This window comes from Corvus hawaiiensis, chromosome 2, assembly GCF_020740725.1.
Source record: "Corvus hawaiiensis isolate bCorHaw1 chromosome 2, bCorHaw1.pri.cur, whole genome shotgun sequence".
NCBI lineage: Eukaryota > Metazoa > Chordata > Aves > Passeriformes > Corvidae > Corvus > Corvus hawaiiensis.
The window spans coordinates 86,487,655-86,513,327 of NC_063214.1; the positions used below are offsets into that span (position 1 = coordinate 86,487,655).

The following is a 25,673-nucleotide window of genomic DNA, read 5'->3' on the forward strand; positions in this document are numbered from 1 at the left end:
CTCCAAGGGTAACTTGGCACCCTTTCCTCACTCTGTTTTTATAGCTGTAGGAATTCCTTATTACTTTTTCTCAAGCTGTCATCAGAGCAACAGAACCCGCTGTTATTTGGGTTTCTCTTCTCTTCAGATCACAAGAAAGGGATGTAATAAAGGCAGGTCATGAGCAATAGGTTGTAATCTATCCACAAAATGGCCCCACCTTGCTATTTGTTCCCTTGTATTGTGTTCGAACAGACTCCCAGTAAATATGTCTGCTTCACATTGATCATCACTGATAGTAACATCCCTAATAGTGGCTCCATCTTGACAGAAAAATGGCAAGTACCATTGTGCTCCAATGGTTTTTTCTCTCTCTACAGCCACTGCAAAACAAAGCTGTTAATTTATCTGATGAAAGACATAATGGTGAATGTTATGTAAAACCCAGATGTTTCCCAACTGATTTCTTAAATAGGAGCACATAATTGTGATGATTGGAAGGCCATTAATCCAATCTACTTGGAAGCAAAAGAGAAAGAAGACCTCAGCTTACGCTTTCACTGTGACTAGCTTCTATGCCTAAAATGTCTGTTGTTCAGCTCACTGTTTTACAAACCTAACCAGTCAAATAATTCCCCCAGTTCTTCTCCATCTGTTTTCTCACAACAGTGCTAACGTTCACTTAAATAAGCATAGCAGCATTAACCTTTTGAACTCTTTGTCTCTCAACTCTGCTCAGATCAGATTTGCGGTCTAGAAAGTTGACTCTTCCCTCAAGTTTGACAGATTTTCTTATTATCCCCTGCTGACCTGTAGAGAATTGCACAGGCTCAATTGCTGAGGCACCTACAAGTTTCAGATGGACTCAGCCTCTCTGTCTGATTGCCTGTCATGAGAAGCGTCAGTGGTATGCTTCTTATTTCAGTTTATTACTTTCCTCTCAACAAATATAATGAATTCTTTTGAACCCTTGTACTCTTCTTTTTAGTAGGCCTTGCGTATCAAATTTTCATCCTCAATGCAAAGACTCCTTCAGAAAACCTCTTCAAGAAAAGATTTTGACAATACACATAACAGCAAGCGCATTAATATGCACTTTACACAGATGTGATTTTACTGATTCTGCCGACAGTAAACTGCATATAAATCACATAAGCCATTACCTATTTGATTCAATCTTCCTATTTGCATAAGTACTACTAGTACTGTATCTAAGGCAGATAGGTTAGGCTTAGATAGAGCAAAATGTTGATGAAGATGTCTACTCTTCATGCATGAAAACTGTGGAAGGAATTATGACCCTTATCTAGAGTATAGCTGAAGCTTTGGATAGTGCCATTTAACGCACAGGCTTATAAGTAGCTAAAAGCATAAGCATATTAAAAACTAGTTTGGATTTTAAAAATTACATGTAATACCCCAGGTATGTATTTTTAACCCCTAATGCAAATATGACTTAGGTCAGCGACTTTTCTCTGCCATAGGTTGATTTCTCCTCTTTCACTGGCAGCTCTGCTAATATGAATTACATCACACTAGCCATGTGAGTTACCACAAATCAGCTGGCCTCTAGTAAATTGGGGTGAACTTTAGACCAAGAAAGTGTGTTTTAGATAGGATTGGTGATGCTGTTTGAATTATGCTCAGACAGAGCCAGAAGTATAAGCACTCAGAAAGCTATGGGCAAACAGTGTAGGTATGACCTTGGAAGAGTGTTTGAGGGAGGAATATAATTGGAAAGAATGTTTAGAATATGGAGCAAGAAAGCTGCTAGCTGCTCATTTCAACCCAGTTTGGAAAACACACCTCTGGTATACTTCTATAAATTAACAGAAACAAGAATTTTTCTTTGTCGTCTGAGGACAACTGTCAAAATAAGGGCTAACACTAAAAAGAGAGATCCCAATAATGCAGTATAATGCATAAACAGTGTAGAAGAAGGAAAAAAAATATTAGGAATGTCACTCATCTGGCTACAAATTTTAGTGTAATTATTCCATTGTAGCAATCTCTGTTTTCTCTGATGTAGGGCTTGTGCTCTAGTTTCTCTGTAGCGCCCACAGAAAACTTCCCCCTGCCCCCTGGTTTGTTCTGATGAGAAAAAGCTGTGAGAATGACTGTACAGAGATAAGAAAGGCCAAAATTACAGACAAGGTTGAGCTTGCTTAGGTGGTGTCATCTATAACTCAAGGATTTAAGTGTGAAAACACAAATATAGACAGGAATACGCTTAGTGTGGTGAGGTACCAGACAGGAGTCCCAGGCTGAGTGTATCATGCGTGTCATTGCTGAAGACAGTGACGCCTCTCTGGTGCTTTGGGGCCTGGCAAACACTGGTCCAGACAGTAGCAACTCTATGGTTAACTCATTCACCAGGGCGATGAGCACATAAGTGCTTAGCCTAGCACTTAGCGATTCCTAGCTATCTTTTGTGCGTCTCATTCTGTGAGCAACTGCTTTAACTGCAATGAACTGCTTTGTTCATGGCATAAATTATCCCTGTAGAAAATCTTTGCATTTCTCTAAGATGCCTGAAAAAACCAACAAAATAGGAACCATAAGAAAGACAAAGAACAGAGAAAGAGCAGTGTAATGACTTCACTGTTAGCCCGGTGTCCGCGGTGTTTCATGCAATAGGGCTGACACACTGCAGGAGCACCTGCTGCAACTGCAATACTTACCAGCACTAGTACCTCATGTGGCCCAAGAGGGCCTGTCGTAGACCACAGTGGCTCAATACCACTTGCACAGACAAGGGGCACAAATGCCAGAGTTTAGCCCCGCAAATGCAGACTACAATCCTCCCCTATTATGCAGAGCTGCTATGACGTGAGTCAGAAAGTGATTCCTCAAGGCACGGTGAGACAGCTTGCCGGCTGCCATACGACTCTCTGTTGGAGCAACTGACAGGGAAAATCAGACACGAGTTAACTGAGGCACTGATCCAAAGCCCCTTGAAACACCTCGGTGACTCTCCTGGAAATAAGATGTAGGAGCTTTTCAAAAGATTACCCTTAATCTGTCACAGCATGCAAAACAACTTAATACATTTATCATTTTTTTTCAGCTAGTGAATTCAAATCCCTCTGCAACAATTTTACTAGCAAGTCAAACTTCTACATAGCAAATGTCTGTCCTAATTTGCAAAAGGTGGGTCCTTTTGTTACTGACTTGTCCTGCAAACACCAGTCCTTCTGTCAGCGGGAGTTTTGCCACTGAATCCAACAGCAGTAGCTCTGAGGGACCACAGGTCTCTATGTTTCTTTGAAATCTTAGTTTATACTACCATGTTTGATCTAGTCACCTCTCAAGCACCGGCTGAGTCACCCTCAAGCACCAGTTCGGGTCAACAGACACAAGCTTGCTTCTTAACCTGGACCCAATGCACCATGGACTTCTTTTAATCATTTAGCATCTTTTCTTCTCGTGTTATGTTGAATGCTGGTCTTCTGAGCAAAGTAAATGAACTGTCTTTTGTGCTTTTTGTGATGATTTTCCGTTTGTGCTTTAAACAGCAAATCAGTCCTGTCAGGCTTGTGAAAATACTTGACACACAGTACAAGAGAAATCTATTTTGTCTTTCATTTTCTATCCTGTTTCCCAGAAAGTATCAATATTTGCTTTTCAGCCATACTGTTTGGGTATTAAGGTATTTCCTTCACCATCCTCAAAAGCTGATTATTCTAATACAGCTCAGGAAAAGTCTAGTAGTTGACTTCTTTCAAGTCAGAAATACACAGTTTTATTTTTAAAAATTCTGTTAGATCATTTGGCTTTAGATATATTCAAACCAAAGTCACCTTAATACTAAAAATCAAATTGTCAGAATTAAAAACACTGGCTAGCAATTATTAAAGAACAGTAGTTGCTTTGGAGTAAGTGCACATTTCTCAGTGGCCAGGTATAATTTTGAAGTGCTTATTATCCATCTGAGCATGGAATTTTTAAATATCTTGTTCTTATATCCATTCTATTACATCCACTCTTTCAGCAATTTCCTTTTAAAATTAGATTTGTGCTAGGTTTCTCTCCGTTAAAGCAGTGAACCAGAGAACTGCAGTAATATCTATTGCCTCTCACACTGTATTTAACCTTATATGTGTATTAGATATAGATTAACACCTTGTTTTGAAAAAGCTTTTGTTTTGTAGAATTTGGCAGTTTCATTTTAGAAAAACTAAATCAATATACCCTTCATGCTTTAGGAAAAAGAGGAGGATGTTTTCAGTCTTCTCCCTCACAGGCATCATTCTCAAGTTTTGCCAGTGTGACTGGGCTAATGGCACCATTGTGATCAGTGTTTTTACAGTATAATGAAACCTAGTTGAACAAAATGGCTTTTTTTCAGTCACATAAATCATTATTTGCAACATGCTAAAATGTGACAATATGAACCCTTTTCCAGTCTAACAGACCTCTGCGGATTTAAAAATTTAATTTTGAACTCAAGAACACAATCTCCAGGAGGGTATTCTATTCTGGAAAATTTGTATAAGCCAGGAGGCACACCACTTAGTCCCCTATCAAAAAGAGGAAGTGGGGAGGCCACACAAAGGCAATGTGATTTCTTCAGGCACTTTCCTGGGCTGCTTGGTGGCTGCCACACAGTGGTGGTGGCTAAACTGGGCAGATGTGCTGTGCTCCGGCACAGGTGGACACAGCATCCTCCCATCAAGTCATGGTAATTAAACCAAGCCCTTATTTTCAGGCCCATTGTAAGTGCAGTGAGAACATAAGGTGAATTCTGAAAATGCTGATGAGGATATGCTGACACCAGTTAGAGAAGGAATTGCTTGGTGGGCCAGCTGAGACAAGGAAAGTGGGGGCTGAGTGGCACTGGAGAAGGGGTCAGCTCCCCTTTGCAGGGACTGGGGCCAGAAGAGCACCCCTGCTCCTCTGGCTGCAGCCCTCTCCTCTGCTTGGCTCAGCTTCTCTCACTTCTTGGCAGCCACTGCTGCCCCATATGTAAGTTTTCTGTGCTACAGTGCAAGCAGGAAGGGAGGAGGGCACTGAGGAGAGAGGAGTGTCATGGCAGGACCACCCAGGTACTTTTCCAGGTGAGGAATCAGGGGGAGAAGAATCTATTTGCCCCGGGACCCAAAACAGCTCTTGGTGTGGGTTCTAATAACACTGCTGGAACAACTAAACCTGCAAAGCATTCGTAAACACACAGGCTTATTTATTTATTTTTTCCTTTTTACTGGCTTTGTCTTTCTTTCCTTCATTTTTTCCTTCTTCCTTTCTTTCCTTCCTCTTTTGCTTTCTTCCTCTTCATCTCTTTATTTTTTCCTTCTTTCTCTTTTTTCTTTTGTTCCTTTTTTCTTATCTTCTCACTGTCTTTCTCTTTCTTATTTTTTCTCTATTTTTCTGTTTCTCTCTCTCTTACACACACAAAAACATACACACAAACACAGGCCACTTCTCCAGAAAACACTACTCTATACTTTGATGGCAAAAAGCACCAAGGATTCTCAATAGCATTAAAAATGGTGCTATTGCTCCACCAGTTTAATTCAGAGATGTTCTCTATAGAAAAACTGCTATTTTTAAAGCATGGTTACATAAAGAGTTCATTGCAAAACAATCCAGAGTGTGAGTTTATAATATCAGTTTTGGGGCAGAAATTGTCTTAAAACAGCCCCTTTAAACCTTCATAGGCCATGATTAATAAAAGTTGCTGTTGATGATTGCAGTAAAACACCTTTCCTTTTGCTTAGAGGAATCATGCATGAAAAGGCAGTTTCTTCAGAGTAACTTGATGTAAATTCAAATCCTTGACTATCTCAGAGAAATCCTCGATTATCTCAGAGAAATCCTCGATTTTCTCACGGAAATCCTCATAAAGTAAAATATGTAGTACTCAACTCCTAGCAGATCCTGGAGGCAACATTACCCTTCTTTTCTGATAAGTTTAAAAGATGTTATTTTCATGATCTTCAATCATTGTGGTGGTACCATCTAGTCACTAACTTTGGAAATCATAACAAAATATTTACAACAGCATAAATTATTGCAGAAACAGATAAAAAAGAGAAGTTGAAAAAAGAACATAATTTTAATAAAAATCTTTGGAGATTTTACTCTCTATTTAGTAGGAATTCCCATTTCAATTTTTTTCTAGTATCAAAATATTTGGACAAAATATTTCATAAAGTTAAAAAAAAAAATAATAATAAGCCCATTATTGGGGGGAGGGATTAAAAAAACACACCAAAATTACATACTTTGAAATATTTTTAATGAAATTATGAAAAAATCAGAAGTGCAAGCCCAAGGTTAATTTTTACTATAGTAATGTAGCTTCCTCAGAGGTGTAACTTGCTCTCAAAGTTAAATAAAGGGGTTTTTTTGACCAAAGAACAAAACACCAGCAAAAGGATTTTATAATAATGTTCAAATTCAACACTAAGATTGATTCAATCTAGAATTGCAAATAACACACTGCTCTGAATCACTTCTGAAGCAGCAGACGTATTTGAATCTTCTTCAGTTTAAAGGGCTGGAGCAAAAGGTACTTTGAGGTCCTTTCCATCACTGCATTTTCATGATGCTGTGATCAGAAACATCCATAAAAGCACTGCTCCATGTGACAGTGTATTGTCTTCTTTCTTGGAAGACAAATAATGCAATCCTAGTGCCAAGTAATACAATATCTCAGTATCGTCTCATGCTGTCTCTTTTTTCATTTATTGAGCTGGAAGACACTTTTTTAGTACATCCTACAGTAGCAGGGCAAGATCTACACAATGGGTGTATATTGTCCTAAACCTTATATAGCAGAGTCCACAGTCCCTCTAGGAAGCCTATTCGAGCCTCTTTTGGTTCTTATAGCCATTCTATTTCCTCAGAAATTGTGAAGGAATATATTTCACATCTTTCCATCATTGGGTGATTTTAAACAATTAATTGCCACCATCTTTGTAACATCTTTTGCACGTTAGAAGATAATGTAATCATGTCCCTCTTTAGTCTTTCCTATTTTAGACTAAGCAAACTCCATTCCCATCATCACAGGATAGCTATCTAACCTCTTTTTCTTCTTGATACTGTTTTATAGATTCTTGACAGTTTTTCCTGAAGTGTGACAGCTGCCTAGGAAGATGAGACTTGGGCTGATGAAACTTAAATACCAATGGGAAGTAAATAATTACCTGCCCTTTCATGGGCACAATACTCCAATCAGTATATTCCTGAACAGAATTCCTTTTTTCTTTTGCTGTAGTTGCACAATGGATGCTGCAAAGTTTTGTATTTGATGAGTGCTTGCTGTGGGATATTGCAGTGTCCTACCGTCACCATTCTTCAAAGAGCAGTGTGGCACAGACACAGTGTCTATTTATGGAGACAGGACTCCTGCTATGTAGAAGCTTGTGTGCATGTGGGTCCCATCCGAATGTGGATTTGCCAGAGTCATGCACATATACCAGAATCCATGGAATTTCTCCTGACTGCATAATATTGACATAAATGTTACTAAGTCTTATTAAGGTACAATATATATGATACAAGATAGCCTTCTGCCTTCTATTTTGTGGATTAATTGCCAGCTATTTAATCCCTTTTTCATATTTGGTGGGTTTTTTATTTCATTTTTTCCTTCTTCCTAGGCATAACACTTTATTTATATTGATAAATATAGTTTGAAAATTTAGTTTGAAAATTGCTTTTCACAGTTTATCATGACCATCTTGAACACTACTACTGTCCTCCGAAGAGTTTGCACATTTTTTAGTTTATGACACTACTAAATTTCTTCTTAAATCTGAGTTCTTAATTAAACCATGAAGCTGAGCAAGGTCCAGGACAGAAAGTCACTACTGTTTACTTGGATAACAAGTATTATTTGCAGATAACAACGTAGATAAAAGTATGTCAGTTTGGGGCACTGAAGAAGAGGTAATGTTCATTGACCATAGATGTTTGGAGGAATCATGTTTATGCCAATTAAAGAGTCAACAGCCACCAAGCAAGAAAAAGCATGAGGAAAGATAAAAAAAACTACAAGAAACAGAACTTCACACCTTGGTAAGAAACTAGAAGACCTGAACAGGAGGAAAATCTAGTGAAATCAAATAATAGCAAGAAATAATAGTAAGAAAGCAGCAAAGGGAATTAGAGAAAGGCATCCTTTACTGCTGTGCCTCACATGTTTCAAGTTGTTTCTATAGTCACAGAATAAGAAGGTCAAATCAGATCAAATAAAGCAAGGCAGAACTGAACAGCACAATTAGGCCATAGTGAAAAAGTAATTAATTTTCCATCCAGTAGACATTGCATGTTATTTCTTGGAGCTTTATATTATTATCTAAATAATAGACACTAGCCAGAGAAGCAACTGACAATGAATTGGGGAAAACCAGCTAAAAAGCCACAGTCGGGCACTGGTGAGTCTTACCATATTTATGTTAACTGACCAAGAAACTGGAAAAATAAAGAATGCAACACAGTACTAAAACAGAGTAGTACGGAAAAAAGTATTAAGCTACCAAGACAGGTAAAGTAGCATTCCCTTTGCTTTATCCTCTTAGCATTCTAATCTTTTGACATAATAATTATGATTATGGTATATATCCTGTACTATTGATAGTGTTGGTACATCAGATAACACTAACTCTTTATGGAGTCTTATTTTGACTTCACGACCCTTCTTCCCAGTCATACATTTTTCTCCAGTTTCTTCATAGGACATGATATGTAATTCACAATTACATTCACAAGGCATGTGGTCTTCCCATGGATTTGTTGGTCATATATCTTTCTAAAGTGGTTCTCTAAATAAGCCAACTATTTTGCAGTGCTGAAACAAATCCTTGGTAAACTAAATGACATGGCTCTCTGGAAGTTTGTGGACCTTCTTAAGCTATCCTGCATGACAATATAACTCATTGTTTGAAAAAGTGTGCTGGTTTTGGCTGAGGTAGAATTAATTTTCTTCAGAGTAACAGGTATGGGGCTATGTTTAGAGTTGTACTAAAACCAGTGTTGATTTTATGTAGATGCCTTGTGCTATTGCTGAGCAGCACTTGCACGTGTCAAAGCCTTTTCTGCTTCTCACCCTCCTCACCCACTTTCCTGGACATGGCTGAACACCTGCTCGCCCATGGGAGGCAGTGAATTAATTCCTTGTTTTGCTTTGTGTGCATGCACGGCTTTCCCTATTAAACTGTCTTTATCTCAATCCATGAGTCTTCTCACTTTTTCAATTCTCTCCCCCATCCCACCAGGGGCAGTGAGTGAGCAGCTGAGTGGGGCTGAGCTGCCAGCTGGGGTTATACCATGACAAAAGGTACACCTGTCATTATGGATTCTTTTGGATATGCTATCCTTAGTAACGTATCTTCATTCAGCATGGCAAGAATTGGTATACAGCACCTGAAAACCAGTAGCACCACTCCACTGCTGATGGAAGTAAAGACCAAAGTAGTGTGAGTCAGCCTCCCCAACGAACAATTGTCTTTCTTCAGAAGCCCAAATTATTTTGTGTTATTTACAGCACAAGAATGGCTACCGAATTCAAAGAAAGTTTAACAAATCATTCCCACATCAGAGAGAAACCATGCTGTGGTTATACTACATGAATTATTGTTACCCCAAGCCAGCCTTGTATCTGCACTGCACTATCACTCAAAAGAATCACTTCTAAACAAAAGCAATTCCTTCAGCTCCATCTGCCAGCCCTGGAATCAAGAGGGTTAAAAAAGCTATAATCTATTTCTACCAAGTGAATAGAAAATTAGGATCATTCACTTTTTTCTCCCTCATGCATCCCTAAGAAAAAAATTATTTCACTGGAAATTATGATTTCATCAGCTGAACTGAAAATCAAGAAATAGACCACTTTAAATATTCACACCACCTTGATTAAAGCAGGTGTCTCCAAGCTCTATTATTGCAAAGTGATTGTCAGAATTTCCATTGTAAATCTCTTCTCTCCTTTTCACTGGTTTTATACTTATGCCTTGGCTACAAGAGCACATTCCAAGCTGGAATTTAGGCTGGCTGATTATTAAAAAGAAGAGAATTTTCCTTTACAAATTCTATTAAAAGAATTATAGGATTAATAAAATGTTGACTTTTCAGTATGGGGGAAAGGCAGGGTTTGTTTTTTTTTTTACACATACTGGTCCAAAACAGTAACCACAATCTGGTAGAGAAAGCAGAGCTGAAAAATTGACACATTTCCCCAGATGGCAAAGGAATTCTCTGAGCTAGCAACCCGTTATCCTACTTTAATCTGCTTCATTCCTTTCAACTTCTGGAATGGAACAAACAGTATGGGACAGGAAGGGATGTAGTTATTCTGATTACAGAAATCAGAGGCCTCACGATCATACCATTCCTAGTCTTTTATTATGTTTATTCTCCTGGTAGCCTGTGAAGTACAAAAATGCTTTTGTTCATTTCATAGATAAGAAACAAACATAAGAGATTTTCACCTAATAAACTGAAGGTTAAACATCAAGACAGCACCCACTTCTTGTGCTCAGTGTTTAGGTTACATTCCAGCTAATAAAATCAATTGTCCCAAGACACATACCCAGAGACATATCTAGGCACTGAATATAGACTGTAAATGCTGTTAAGTGAGTACCAGCATCACAGCACCCAGCGACACATTTTTGGCCTGTGCCTGGGCATGGCTCAGGAGTTAGCATTGGCCAGAGACAATTCCTAGTAGGAGAGAAAGAAGAGTTTAATAGCACTGGCATTAGCTGTTCCCTGTCAGCTGGCCAGAGAACAGTCCCAGACATGTTTCATTTACTACTGCAGAAGTAGCCAAAATGGTCAGCACCAGCTACTACAGTGCATGGGAGCCATGGCTTTGTGCTGAATTACGTCTGTGTTAGCAGCAGCCTTTCTCAGATTTCTCAGAACCCCTCTCAACCCATCATATTCCTCAGCGTTTCACTGTGGCTGAGAGTGTGGTCTTTACTCCTTTTCCATCTATGTTAAGGCTCTATTGATTCTACTGATCACCAGTGTAGCAGCAATTTTTAGTGAAACTATGATAAGTGAAAATTCATGTGTATTGATACATGGGAGGAGGAATGTAACTGCTCAAAGGAATTGGCAAATAAGACCCAGACTGCTTTTTCTGTGCACTCTCTGTAACAACCTTTCATAAGTATTTTATTCTCTTTTAGTAAAGATTCAGTGTTACAGGTCCATAAAATGAAAACATGTGTTCTCTTTAATATGCATTCAGAGTGAGAATCGCTTCACTCACATAAAATCTGATAATTGGACGTTATATAGGGAAAGTCTGAAAAAAGAAATGAAGTATCCTGTGAAGTGGCACTAAAGATGTTTCGCAATCCTAACAGCAGCCACAAAAATGTCTAAGCCATCATCCCCCGCTGGCTTGAGTAAGCACTACGTTTTCCTTACATCTGCATGTAAAACCTTTTAGGACACAAACCTACAGCTGACTGAAATAAGAAAGAAAAAAAAGTAGTGTAAGAGTCTATCATTAATAAAATCCACTGCTCATTCTTTAGTTTGAAAATTATATTCAAAGGGTGATTTTAATTATTAAGCTTGCATGTGATTAAGTGGCGTTGGTGACATTGATTTAAATATAGTTTGCTGTTCAATCCTTTTTAAAGATCTGCTTTCACACAGGAGGGAGATGAACTTCAGCTTCCTAAAATACTAGATGCACACAGAAGGCTTCCCTTCCTCCCACAATCTCCACAAGAGCTGGATTATTTAACACTGGCCCCAATGCAGGCATCAGAAAGGGATTTTTTTTGGTTTTATTCTGAATTCTGTGTACACTTGGTAATATACATTTCATTTAAGCTTTAGCATCCCAACCTACAGACCAGTCAACACTGATGGGAGGCTTTTATCATTCTAAAGAGGTTGAGCCTAACACTGCCTCAAAGACAGCTTTCAAAAGGAACAGAATGAAAGTGATGTCAAATTCAAGCCCACAATTGGCTCCAGAAGACCGCTGAGTTTTTTTCTTCTGCCCTCTAAGGTATATAACAAGTAGTATGAAAGTGCCTTAATGTTTAAAACACTAATTTGTTTCAAACTACAGCTTTGAAAGTACAGGGCTGCAGTTTCTATAATGTCATTGAATTCTCTTTATGATACCATTGTGGAAATATTGATGCAGCAATAACTCTCACTAGGATTACATTCTGGCAAGAAGCAAAGCAAAATGCCTGAAGTGATCCCACTGTGTGTTAATCACATAGTTAATTTGTTAAATTTGCATTTCATTTGTTTCTGTAGCTTGGCAGAAATTTTATTGATAAGAAATTTTCTTATTGTTTTGTTTTGGGTTTATGTGTTGGTTTTTTCTCCTTTGTCTTCCAAGCGATTCTGCAGTGATCAATCTATTTTCTGTTCATGACTGTCATAATTACTGACTGAGAATGTAGCTGAGTAAGAAGAGTTAATGATAGGGCATAGTCTTTTGTGTAGTCTCTTGTGTAATTGTTGCTTTTCTGAGTTCGTAGGTTGCATGCAATTTGCTTTGGTTTTGATCTTATTTTCTTGTGAAATTGCTTTAAGATAAGCCTTTCAATGGTTGGGGGGGAGGGTAAGTCTTTCTTCTTTGTTTGATTAATTTTCATCCTCTTGATTTCCTTATGTTCCTTTAGAGCAAATGATTGGGGTGAGAATTCTAATATGGGGCCAGGTAGAGAATCCGGCTCTCCTGCTCCCCCCAGCTGTTGAAGAAAAATTGCAGTAGTAATTCAACGGCATCAACTCTGAAACGTACCTGGCACTTCTCTGGCCAGACACCTCACTGAATTAAAACCCATCTCTTTTGAAAAAGAAAAATATTTGCATCAGGACTTAGACACACAGAAACGACAAAAAATCCTGGGTAGCAACAGCTTCAACCCCATGTCTAACCCAGAATAATACATCACTCCATAGGAGAAACTAAAGTTACACCAAACATTTCTCACACAGCTTGCAGCTCACTGGAGCCACGCATGAGCATATCCTTGGCTGGATCACAGTCCATATAAAACACGGGGTGTTGCAAAATGCCTTAGAGTAACAGAAGAGAAGAACTCATGCATGAAATAGCATTGACACTAACTGATTAGATTTCATAGAAAGTATCACTAAATGTCCTACAGAACAGAAAGTCCTTGCTTACGCATATGGGATTCCTATGGAAATATGTATTGCTTATTACCCTTCACTTCACCTAAAGGATCCATACTGCATTTTGTTTTGCCTTAAAACTGCAACTGTTTTTCAGAGACAACTCCAAAAGACGGCACTATATAATGAATCACCCCTCAGGTACGGAGTTTTGATTGGAGTAAGATCTTGGGACAAGCATTTATCAGAGCAGGAAAGGGAAAATAAGTTGCAACAACAGACCCAGTGTCACCGGGTCTCATAGAGACTTCTGATTTTTCTCTTTTTTTTTTCTCTACAGGAGCAGTCACATACCCATGAACGTTTTTCCAGACAAACTGAGATAGCAATTGCCTCCCTGTTTCATATTGACTACAGGAATCTTCTTTGGATAAACACAGGGTTTCATCTTTCACTTGTTCCAGACTTCTCTTGCAATTATTTTCACTACTTCAGTCACTGATATTCCTTCTGACACTGACTAATGGATCAGCAAGCTCAGTTTCCATAAGCACAACTGTATTCCCAAGCAAAACTCTGTTCCACTAAGGAAGCCTGGAGATAATTTTACCACTCACTACTGTGTCTGGGAAGGTAGAAACTGTCAAACTCAAGTCAATATTCAATGCTGTGGCATCTCTCCCACAAGAGTATTGAAAATGAGGAAAACTATAGAGAAAAGAGGAAGAAAAGAAGTCCATCTATGTGTCTATGGCATTCCTTTATTCACAGGTATGACACATGCCTGCAGGAGATACTAGATGCTAAGAGAAATCCATTAAGACCTTTCAGCAATTGGAAAGGAGATTTAGGTGCACAGCAAAAGTGTGCCAGAGGCCCATGGGAGGGGATAGTGGAATAATAAAGCGGTATTCTGGGTTCAGCAGTAGCTGGGGTTCAGTCTAGCTGTTAGCATCAATGCTGATTGGTATCAATACAACTTTCAAAGTCTGATGCCACATTTTACTGCAATACAGATATAGTGATTGTAGTATCACTGGTGTGTAATCCCTTTTGTCCACATCCAGATTCAAACCAGGAATAAAGTTCTCTCTAACCTGGGCTGTGACATAGATCCCTGTCCAAAGTCACAGAAACAAGTTCTGAAGCTAAGATGCCAAATTCAGAACTGCAGTCTGGCTAGAACTTAAGTTGATGGAATAATTCAGACAGAACGCATCTAATCAATCAAATGATTAAAGAAAGGTCAATCCAAAACACAAACAAAAAACACTACCTATCAGTCCAGTCACAGACAATTGTATGAAAGGGTCCAAAAAGGTTCAGTATTCTTGATTTTTGAATGCAAAATATAAAAAGATAAAAAAAAAAAAAATTCCACATTTTGTTGTATTGCCCCAAAAGCAACAAAGCTTTATTATTTTAATCTTTTGTTATTATCAGAACTACCCAAAAGAATAAAACAAGAGAAGAAACTCTTTGTCCATGTTCATAGAAAATATGATTAAAGAAGGATTTTTAAAATAAATCATTAGAAAGATGTCACATTTTAGTCTACACTGGAAAATGTCCTACAATATCAATAGTAACCCTATTTTTACGATCACTCTGTAATGAAGGATGTGCTAAACCAGTATATTGGGAGAAAAAGTGTCCACTACTTGTAAACTCATATCTGTTGTACATAGAAGAAAATGCCCTAAAGAAAACTCCTAAAACATAGTTAATTAACATATAAACCACAAATGTCAGAGTGTCATAAATATTCAAGTAGTGATGGATAGTGGGATAAACCCTGAGTGCGTGCCATAAGTTTTTTATCTCCATAGCTATCTTGAGTTGGATATTTACAGTAAATTACAGCTGCACATGCTTTACTCCAGAGCCATATGTTTTATTATTCAACCAGATGTAAGCCATAAAACTGTTTTATCTATTTTGCGGTTCAGCGTAGTACTAATAAAATAAACTACAAATACCTGACTTATAGCTTTGCTGGCATTTTTGCACTCCAGTGAAGTGCAGTGCCAATGCCTCATGCAGTGAAAGTGATCTAAGAAAATCATATGTTCTTCCCATTTCTTATACTTGCATAAGGACCTTAAATATTTGAATGAACAGTGTTGAGCTATAACTTGTTCTTTTATTGTTTTTTATCACATGGGCTATCACCATCACTGATAATTCATTTTTGTTTCCTGCAGATTGGACAGAACTTTCTAAGGCGCCTGCACTCTGTCTTGGCATCTACATCATTGATTTTCCTTAAGCACTTCAGTGTCGCATCAAATTACTAGAATAGACTTACATCCTAGGAAGGACAAACTTATATATAAAAAAGATAATGTTGTAATTAACAAGACATTCCTCTGTCTTTCTTTTTTTTTTTTTTTTTCATCTATCATATTAAACCTTGGACACAAGAATCAGAAAGTATGAATTTATCTTGCCACTATTTTAAGCACCTTTAAGCACCTGTGAAAGCTGCCTTAAGTGCAAATAAAAATGTTCTCCATTTATGTCAAGTGTGTTGGAAGACAAATTCAGCTTTCATATAATCATTTTTGCCAAAAAGAAGCAGTCTCAGAGGTTTTAGAATCCTATTTTTGGTGTGGAATGTGACCATAAGCAACACAGTATATAACCCCAGTTAGAAAAGACATAAAGAATGTTGTGAAAAGATTGCAAAATGCAGCCAATTTTCTGAAAGTTTTTAGATACACTGCTGGTCTTGGACTAATATGCTGTCTCAAGATTGTCATGGACATCTGTTAATAAGTCTCTCTAGCCCAACAACATTCATTTGACCCTCAAAATGCATAACCTTAGCAGACTAATGAGGAACTGAATGCTGAATGTTTATCAAAGGGGACTCTCTTCCATTCCATCCACCTCTTGCATACTTTCAAAGAATTAATCTATTTTAACAAGGGACCCTCTCCCTATTCTATGGCCCCAATTCAACCTCTAAAACAGGGGATTAAATCCAACATTCTGCAAGTCGAAATTAAAGTGGTCTTGGTTGTTGTTTTTCAAGCTACTCTGAGTGTTAATTGGGATAAAATCTGCAGTTTCTGGATTACTATTCACATTTCGATTAACAGAGGAGGAAAACTTTGCCAGAAGTACCACAAGGACTAAGGAAAATTAAATCTTTTAACCCTTTTTCAACACAGTGAGCAGGTATCACTAAGAGGAACACAGACAATTTAAAATGCTTTGATTTCTGTGTACAGAATAATAAAGCTGAAGAAAAAACAAAGGACTGTGTCATATTTACTCCTCAAAATCCTCCAGATTTCATTATGATTGATTAAAAATAATTGAGCAGATGTTACAGGCAGTAGTGCTTTTAAACCCTTTGTGCTTATATTTAAATCTGATATAATGCAGATAAAGAAAGTATGAAAAATTTCATATCGTGGTCTACAAGTATGTATAAAATGTAGGAGCTGTTTAGATACTTTCTTAGGTCCAATGCTTTATCATTTTTATGTTGCTGCTGAAAGGATAAGGTCTCAACTGTGAGTTCCTATGATAAACACATTTTCTTTTGGCTCGTGAGTCATAGACAATGTAAAAAGACATTTTGCTCTCAAAAAACCAATATTGTGAACATCTGGTTCATACCCTTCTTAACAAAATTTGTTCCACTGCTCTATTACATATAAACATCTGTCATTTATATCAAGCAGTTGACAAATGCTCTATCTTGAATTCAAAGAACTGTAGTGCTATATCGTTAAGTATCTTTTTTATAAAAAAAGAAAACTGTTTGTTTGTGTTGAAGACTGAATTCTACTCAACAGAGCTGACTTTTTTATCAAATGAGAAAATGGGTTAAATTCATATCAGCAGTCTTAAATTTTCTTTCTCCTGACAACTGTATGTAATTACTGTAAATCACTCTTCACATAAAAGACAATGACATGCTACTGGCTGACACTATGTGGATACTGTTTAGTGAATGGCTTTATCTACCTAAAAGACTGAAAATTTTGAGAAGTTCCAGAGTTTTCCAGATATTTACTGTTTGTGAATTAATTTCTTTTTAAAAGGCAGTTTTCTGCTGTTTTTCAGCACTATGAGGTTGCTTTGTTCCTTTGCTTTGTTTGAAAAGGATGACCACATCCATGAGCATGAGTCATACATTCTAGGAAACATTTTTCCTCCAGAGGTGTGGAATTGTTTCTGCTTCTCCTTTTTGGAATTTGGAGGCCCACAAAATCAAAACCGGGGGCAGCTATCACTCATTTTTGAAGCGTCCCAATGAGAGCAATACAAACACAATGAGATCACTTGATTTTCCTTGAGGCCAGACGGCTGTTGTGTGGTCCCCCCTGCTCTCTTGGAAAAAGCAACCTCTTCTACAAGGATAGGAAAAACTCTCAGGAGGCTTCAGCCAGGGTCACTACAAGATCCTGTCTCCTTGTGTATTTGAAGTCAGAACTGGGACCCAAATAGGAAAGGCTTTCTGCCATATTGTGATTCATGACTACAGGAAAAGAATCCAAAATCTAAGTGTGACCTCCAAAACCAGCCGGTTTGAGTAGAGTCCACTATTAAGAACAAGTCAAGATGTGTAAATGAGGTGTCTCTTTCTCTCCATTGACTGTACAGACTAAACAGAATGTCACCTGGCAACAATTAATAGAAAAATGGATTGCATTTCCTAAATGAGGTGCATAAAGCGGGCAGTCTGCACCTGGCTGTATGAGCTTTAAATTTGCCATCTTTATTCACGATGTATGAAGTATTTTTCATAGCTTTGCAGGACAGGCATTGCACAAGACATTTGTAACTAGCTGAAAACAAAGAAACCCTGTGATTCACTGAGAAAAAGGATATTTAGTTAGATGCATGACAGACCCAGAGGCAACTTCAGAGCTGCAAATGCAATTACTGCTGGCCAGAGGCATTTGCTTTTTACTTAAAAAAATAAAAAAAAAGGTCTGTTCTGATTTGTCTGATTTCTGTCCAGAGGAGAACAACATAAAACATGTTCAGTCTTAGGAGATCTGTAAGATCCTCCCTAAAAAGAGAACAGATTTGGAAAGGATCCTTTTACCTACATATGCAGCATAAAAAGATAATTTAGTCATCCTCCTGCCCTTATTATAACAGAATGAATATTGCTTTTTCATTGCAAGATGGGCAAAAAATATGAAACAATTTGATATGCAGCCTGTACTAACATTGGTAAGGCCAAATCTAGTGTCCTAATGAAATCTATTGAAATATAAAAATGGTGTGTTTATTAATAAGGCAGAACATTATTAGATTTTCTTATTGAGCTAGAGCATTTCAAGGCCATTTGGGGCAGGGAGAGCGAGCAATGCCTTTACAGTACATTCTTTGTTTCCTTAACACTGATCACCTGTCATACTTGATTCCCACAGTGGACCTTTTATAGCAATTTGCTATTCTGACCTTTGCATACATTTTTTGCAAGCTTTACTCTGGGACCGTTTAATCTGGGATGGGTGGGCATATGCTGAGTAGGGTAGCAATGAGTAAGAAAGGATTACATTTCAGTTGTGAACTGGCTGCATCTCTTGAACCATTCATTACCAGACTCCCTAACATTTGGGTTTTCAAAAGGTGATGATTTTTTGTGTGGAAAAGGGTATTTTGTTGGCTGGACTCCACTGAAGCATACTTTCAACATTAACTCCCTATTGGCAGCAGTTTCTGCTTATGATTTGCTTTAATGAACACCAGTTTAAACTGGGTTAATAATAAAGTCTGCTGGAGAAAGTTTAAACCCCAGCACACTTTATACAAGCCTGACCCAACCAGAGCTCATGTACTATGAGCAACTATGCAAAAGGACTTTTCTGGGTGTGGGAGTTGGATATGGTGGATATGGTAAGAATACATGAGGGAAATTAACTTTTTTTTCATTTCTTTTTTCTTCCTGTTACCTCAGTTCTCCATCTCCCTAATCACTGCATGCACCCACACCTTCTGTCTCTCTGACTCTGTGGATGTCTCCCATTTGCTGTGACCTCTTCTACATCCTCCACTGATCTCAGTTCCCTCATGCTCTATTTACCTCCACTCAACATCCTGATCGCAAAGCTCTTCATTGTCCACCAGACATGTCTTTTCATCTTCCTCACATATTTCTGTGGTTTCCTAAATCCTCCCTCTCACATCTTAGGCCAAACAGCTGGAACAAAAAAAAAGGAGCAGCTTCTAATTGAAAGCCTCCAATTGTAAATATCATATATTTAAAAACAACTTGTTGAATGTTTCTAATTAAATGCCCTCATAATACTGAAAAGTCATCCTTACCAAAACCTACAGAAAAAAGTCAAAGCTAAATTGTTATGATTATTACTGATGTCATTAACTGAAAATACATTTTTCATTAAAACTAAACCACAAGCAAGTATTATAGGACCAATAGCTTTATTCTGAATTTTACCTAGCTACACAGAACTAAATTTAGAATAAAGAATTCTTTTCATATTCTGGAAAAAAGAAAGTAGTTGTGATGAAGTTTGTGAATCAGCAGGCAATCAGCTTTACAACAGGACACCAGCTAAACCCCTATTGATAGAGTGCCCATATCATTCTGCATCTGGTTTGTATCAGTGTTGCATTTCTAATTAGACCTTGCCAATCCATTTGTCAGTACTGCTCTAAAAGTGACACGGTTGAAATTTTTTTTCTATAGAGATATCTGCCAGGATTTCATGCATTTTGATTTAAAATAGGTTAAAGCAATCATGGATTGTGGAATTCTCTTTGGGAATAGTAACCATTAAAAACTGAAGACAAAATTGAATAGGTTAAGCATTAAATATGAAGGGACAGATTTCCAGATAACAAAAATTGTTACTATTATTCCACTGATACCATTAAGGCTGTATTGATCCAACTCTGATGAGAATTTCTTGAAAAGTAGTACCACATCCTGCAGCCACAAGGAACACTGGAAAAAACAGACCTGTCCCTTACCAGAATCCACTTTGCTTACGAAAGGAAGTTATTTCTTTGTAGCTTTATATTAAATTTTATTCTTGTGAATATTTCTCTCTGAGTTACCTTCAACTCCCTTGGAGCCTTTTCCCTTTGAAATGCAAGGATCTCAGTGTTTCATTATTGCAAGGAACAATTCTTTTATGCAATTTAAATGTATAACTAAGCACTTGGATCTCAAACCTTGGGAGTGCGGTATTGAAACAGTGAAAGTTCTTTCTTGAATACATAACCCATTTCAATTATACATATAGTAACTCCATTTAGTTAAGAAAATAAAGCAACACATTTTATTTGCTAGTGTGCTATTTATTCTTTCTTTTCCTTCTTTCTACTGCAAACATCTCTCTCTATGTACTGCCTTGTTTAGTAACATTAACAGATAAGCCTGTGTAGTCTGGAAATCCTTCCTCCAGGATAAGGGGAGAAAAAAGGCTGCAAAGGGCTCAAAAGGAGCTGCAAATATGGAGACCAGTCGTGATATTTCTAATGCATCAGCCATGTAATTGCATTAATTCAATACAATGATTAAAGAGCTTTGGAGCAATGCTACTGCCTCATCCAGACTGACTCTGATTAAGCCACAGAGTAGTGATAAAGTGTTATGGATCAAAGATGATAAGATATAGGTCAGGGAAGAAAATAGGTTCAAAAGATTTAGAAACATATTTAGATGCTCTGAGGAAAAAGCAAATGTGTTATATATGTTATAGAACAGATTGTTATGTGGCATTACAGATCTGTCATTAAATGCATACTTTAAGGGACACTGATAATGGATAATTTAAAGATTTTATTTAAAATTATTTTAAGGAAGAAAAAATAGTTTGATTGGAATTTAAACATCAGCCTCTTACACATACAACTTAAATGACTAAATTTAAACTGGTTAACTAGCTCAACTTCTGAATGATCTAAAATCATTGGTGGATTTAAGGAGGCATCACAGAGTCTGTATCACATTCCCCTATTAATACTAAAACTCTGCTGTTGACTTTGGGCAGCCAAATCACCCCAACTTGATTTTTCAGGGCTGCACAGGATTAATGATAATTGTATTCCTTCCTGACTACAAACATCTTGCTCAAAATCATAAAAATTAAAGCAGTACATTAAGCTCAAAAACTTAGCAGAATCACAAGTCCTGAAAATCAACAGACAAGACCAGGAACGTTATTTCAGATTCCCTTTATTTGCTGCCTGAGTTCAGAATAGTGCCTTCTTTTGAGAGGAAGTAGTCCAGAAATAGAGTGAGGAAAGGTGGGCACCTTGAGGAGCCAAGATATGGCTGGTGAATGTAGTTTCCTGTATGCATGAAATGGCCATGAAATGAGATGGGTCTCTGGAGAAGTCAACACGTAACTGGCATGCTGGCAAATACACTTTTTATTTCCTGTTTTTTTGTGGATAGAAGTTCTCTGGACTGTATATTAATATGGAGAGTTCCTAATATTTCCCAGTAAATTGCTTACCTCAGTATTTTTAAAAAGGATTCAGTGGGAAAGGACTACTGCATAAAGGAGAGAGTAGGCTAAGTCATGATGAGGGTTTATGAGCAGCCACTGACATAACAAAATTTATGTACTAGCAGCTGCTATAGGTGAGAATTTATATTCCAGAAACAGTAGTTCTACATCACATGCTTGCTCAAGGGTTTTCCAATGGAAGCTTCTTGGTTATACAGTTTTTCTTGTGATATATGGCTGCAAAAAAAATTACCAGAATCATCTTTCTTCTATTATTTACTTTACAAATTTCCAGTTGCTTCAGATCTTTTCAGGATACACTCTTCTAACAAATGAAGTGAACCTAAATAGTGGGGTTTTGTTTTTTGAGAGTTATCCATCAGTTGCTATTGTTGCATCCTCAGTTGATGCTAAATTCTGCACCCTTCCCACAGGAAGGGAAAGAAAGCGAAAAACACCATGACATAAAATTAGAATAACACTACACAGAAGGCCCAAAAATGAGCCATGTTTGAAACTGTTCAGGGAAGCCTGTGCCCATTTTAAAACCCACTGTTCAGCCAAGTACAGCTGTGATGTCTTTCTCAGCATACTTCAGCAATCCGAATTACATGTTCTAACTTTGACCAAGCTATACTCCAGGGAAACCTGGGGTCGGGCCAGTGAGGAAACCTGGTGTGACTGAGTGAGTGTGGGGTGTGTAGCTGGGAAGGGGCCTCAGTCCCAGCTCAGGTGGTTGAGTGTGACTGCCAGAGGGGCTCCTGGATTAGGAAGTTTCCCTAACACAGGCTATGGCTCACTGAAATTACACTGGTGCTTGCTACACTATAAGCAGTTTCTAGCCTATTTTAACATCTCTTCTAAGTAGCAGTCATGCTCCTTTAGATGTAGGACCTAAACTATGCTTTTTTTCTGACAACTGAAGGAGTATAGCACAACATAGTGTGGCTGCAGTCTTAGTCACTGCATAGGTGGGGTTTGGAATTTTTAACATTAGGTTTATCCCCTGAAATTGCTCCTATTTGGAGCTTTCTTGTGCTTAGAAGAGCTAATCCCACTGCTTAAAAGGCTGTATAGAGGAATACATGCTTTGTATATAATTATTCTCTTCAGCAAGATGCCTGGTGGAAGTTATGATGTTGAGACCTCAAGGCACTGCACAGCAGTTTTATTAATATCTGGGTGAGTACCTCCAGAAGCAGAGTAAAATGTCTCTTCCTAGTGTTCTCTTGCATGTCTCTCTGGTGAGTGAAGAGCTAATTTCAATCACCTGTAATTTTTCATTTTCCCACTGCATGTCAAATACATCTCTTATTACTTTTTTTTTTTCTTTTCTTTTTTTTTTCTTTTTTACTTTTGTTCCAGGCAGAGATGTTGGTATTGAGAAGATCAGCAGCACATGACAGAATCCCTGTTACAAGGAGGAAGAAAAAGTGAATTATGTAGTTAGCTATACTGGTCTGTAGGTTTCCATTAAACAGATGTCTCTGGCTTGCTATTATTCACTATAATTGCAGTGTCTGGAAAGTTGCCTTTCCCTTGAGACTAATCTATTTTAAGTTCAATGGATCAGGGGAAGCTTTTGAAAGATTTGTAAAATTCTTTACACTTGACTTCTTAAGTCCAAGGAAAGACAATACTATGTACTGTGCATACTTCTTAGTGAACAATTTATTAGAATATTTGTTTGAGTCAAATTCTTGTGTGAATTTCCACAGACAATGGATCACCACACACACAATTATATAGGCAGTAATTGTTTTCGGAGATGGCATTTAGAAAAAATTAGCTAATTTTAGTTACAGTGGTAATCATAATCTTTCTGTTTTTCTATATTACCCATGTTTTCCCACCAGCTATGGCAGAACTATCAGGGCAGTCAAAGGCTGCTGCAGAGTTTCAGGCTTGCTCTGAAGGAAAGAATGTTATACTTTAGGGCATTTTCAGCATTTTGTCCAAATACGTAAGATATAAATAGGCTAAAGAACTATTCCTTTAGCTCTTATTTAGGCTCATTTCTTCACAGAAATAGCTTAGAGACTATTAGAAGCTCTAAACTAATTTAAAACAGAAAATTTAAAAAACCTTTGGAAGAGGATACCCATCATGCCCTGAAATCTCTAGTGGGCAAAATAACATCTTTCTTGCCTACAAATTCAAACTATGGCAACCCCATTAAATACACTAACCAAATGACAACTGGAGAGGTAATCTTCTAAAATCTCATTTCTGTAGCTGTTGTAACATCTGTGACTACTGTAATCTCTGTTCAGGTCTCAAAATCAACCTAAGATTCATACAAAACATCAGTGGCATAACTACACCCTATTTACTCCTCTGAATACCATATATCTTAAGATAATGCATTATCTTCATGGTCAATGCCAGTAGAAGGAAAAAAAAATCAGTGGTTTAAATTTTTTTCATCTAAAGTCAAGAGTGACCAACATTGTAGCTTTCACTGCACAACAAAAAATGACACATAAGAGGAACAATTCTTGGCCCATAGCATTGACTACATTAATTCCTGAGTCAGAGAAAGGAAACAAGTAAAAACTATTATACATGTTGCTTAATCATGACTGGAAGGTGCATATCTGCCCTGTAAAAAGAACCATGTAAAAAAACCTAAGAATATTTCCTTTCAGTCTTTATAATGGAGACCTTTCAGACTCCATCTCGCTTTCCTTTTTGGGGTTGCCTAGGAAGACCATACAATAAGAAGCCTAAGGGATATTTAGAAAGCCTGGTGTTAAATATGTCCATAAATAGGCAGTGAAGTACATCACCTGCATTCCAGGTGATAAGCCTTGAAATGCACCCAGCCTTCTTCTAAACAGCTGTGCTCAAAAATAGGAGCACTGGGGGATACTCCGTATCTGGGGTCCTTTCTCTAGCACCTTAGCTTAAGCACAGCACTTATACCTCTTTTTGAAAGAAGAAAATTACTACACTGAAAGACTGATATTAAATCTGAACCTCTGAACCCTGATTTAACAAAAAACTACACCTTTCCTTCTCTTAGAAAGCACCACTGTACACCTCTTCTTGAAAGGGCACCGAGACTTTTGCCCTGAGGTGATGCAAAGGCAAACTACAACCTTCCACCAGTGATCTCACAAAAAAAATCTATATTCAACTGCTTTACACTCAGGCTGGAAAAGGCTGCATGAGCATGGCCAGTCTTGCCTGAGCATGCTGGTTACAGTCTGTTCTGTGGTGCCTTTGGCTGCTCCAGAGGCTTGCAAAAGGCACAGTATCTGAGTCAAATACTGAGATCACTGTAGAGGCATTTTCTATGGCCAGTGTCCCCTGTGTAGACTTTCCCAGCTTTCACACAGCTTATGACAGACTATGGTAGGAATGAGAAGGGTGCCTACCACATCAGCCCTGAGCAGTGGTAGCAGTCACAGCTGAACATCAGACCCATCACATTCAGGGATTACCACCATCAAACCCATAGAAATATGGTACTTGAATTTTTGGGCTTTCACAGGAAAGCAAGGTTCCTTCATTCCCCTGTTTGGGTAGATGCACACTGAACACATTTGCTCAACCTGTTCCTGCATTCCCGCCAGCAGTGCCTCACACAGCGCTTGTGCCGACAATGCTTTTAAAGGCATTCTTCCATTCCGTAAGCATCAAACTTCTTTGCAGACCATTCCTCCTCCTTTTCTTTTACGGGCGTATCCTCCGTTACCTCAACAGGTTTCTCCATATCTGCCTGTGTGAGCAAGCCAGACTTTGAGGACTTTGCTGTTCCAAGAGACCAGGATGATTGACTGCAACAGCAGTACAGTAATGGAAGGAATCACTAGGGGGATGTTGGAGCAGACAGCTGTTATATTATTTTGAACAGGCAGTTTTCCTTATAAATATTTACCGCATTGAAAAACAGACAGCTATTGTAGCAGCAATCTGGAAAAAATTTTGAAAAATGACTGGGATTTTCCCTGTGAGACCAACATCAAAAGCTGTAACTAAATATGCTTATGGTCCAATATTGTATAAAATTTGGGCTCAACCTGTATTTAGGAAAAATTTCAGTGAAACACTGTGTTTTTTATGTGAGGAGGTCAATGCAACTTTTGTTTGAACAAGTATTTCAGTACTCCTACCTATTGTTCACAAATTTTACTCAACCTGAGACACATGCCCAACAAAATT

The 25,673-nt window shown here is 37.9% G+C and overlaps 1 long non-coding RNA gene across 1 annotated transcript in view; it reads left to right on the plus strand.

Annotated features, from left to right (window-relative positions):
- Positions 1-15,471, plus strand: part of LOC125321684 — a 52,116-nt gene extending 36,645 nt beyond the window's left edge. The window contains exons 5-6 of the long non-coding RNA XR_007201645.1: positions 13,394-13,824; positions 15,258-15,471. This is a non-coding gene — a long non-coding RNA (uncharacterized LOC125321684). The remainder of the gene's footprint in view (positions 1-13,393; positions 13,825-15,257) is intronic.
- The last annotated feature ends 10,202 nt before the right edge of the window (positions 15,472-25,673 follow it).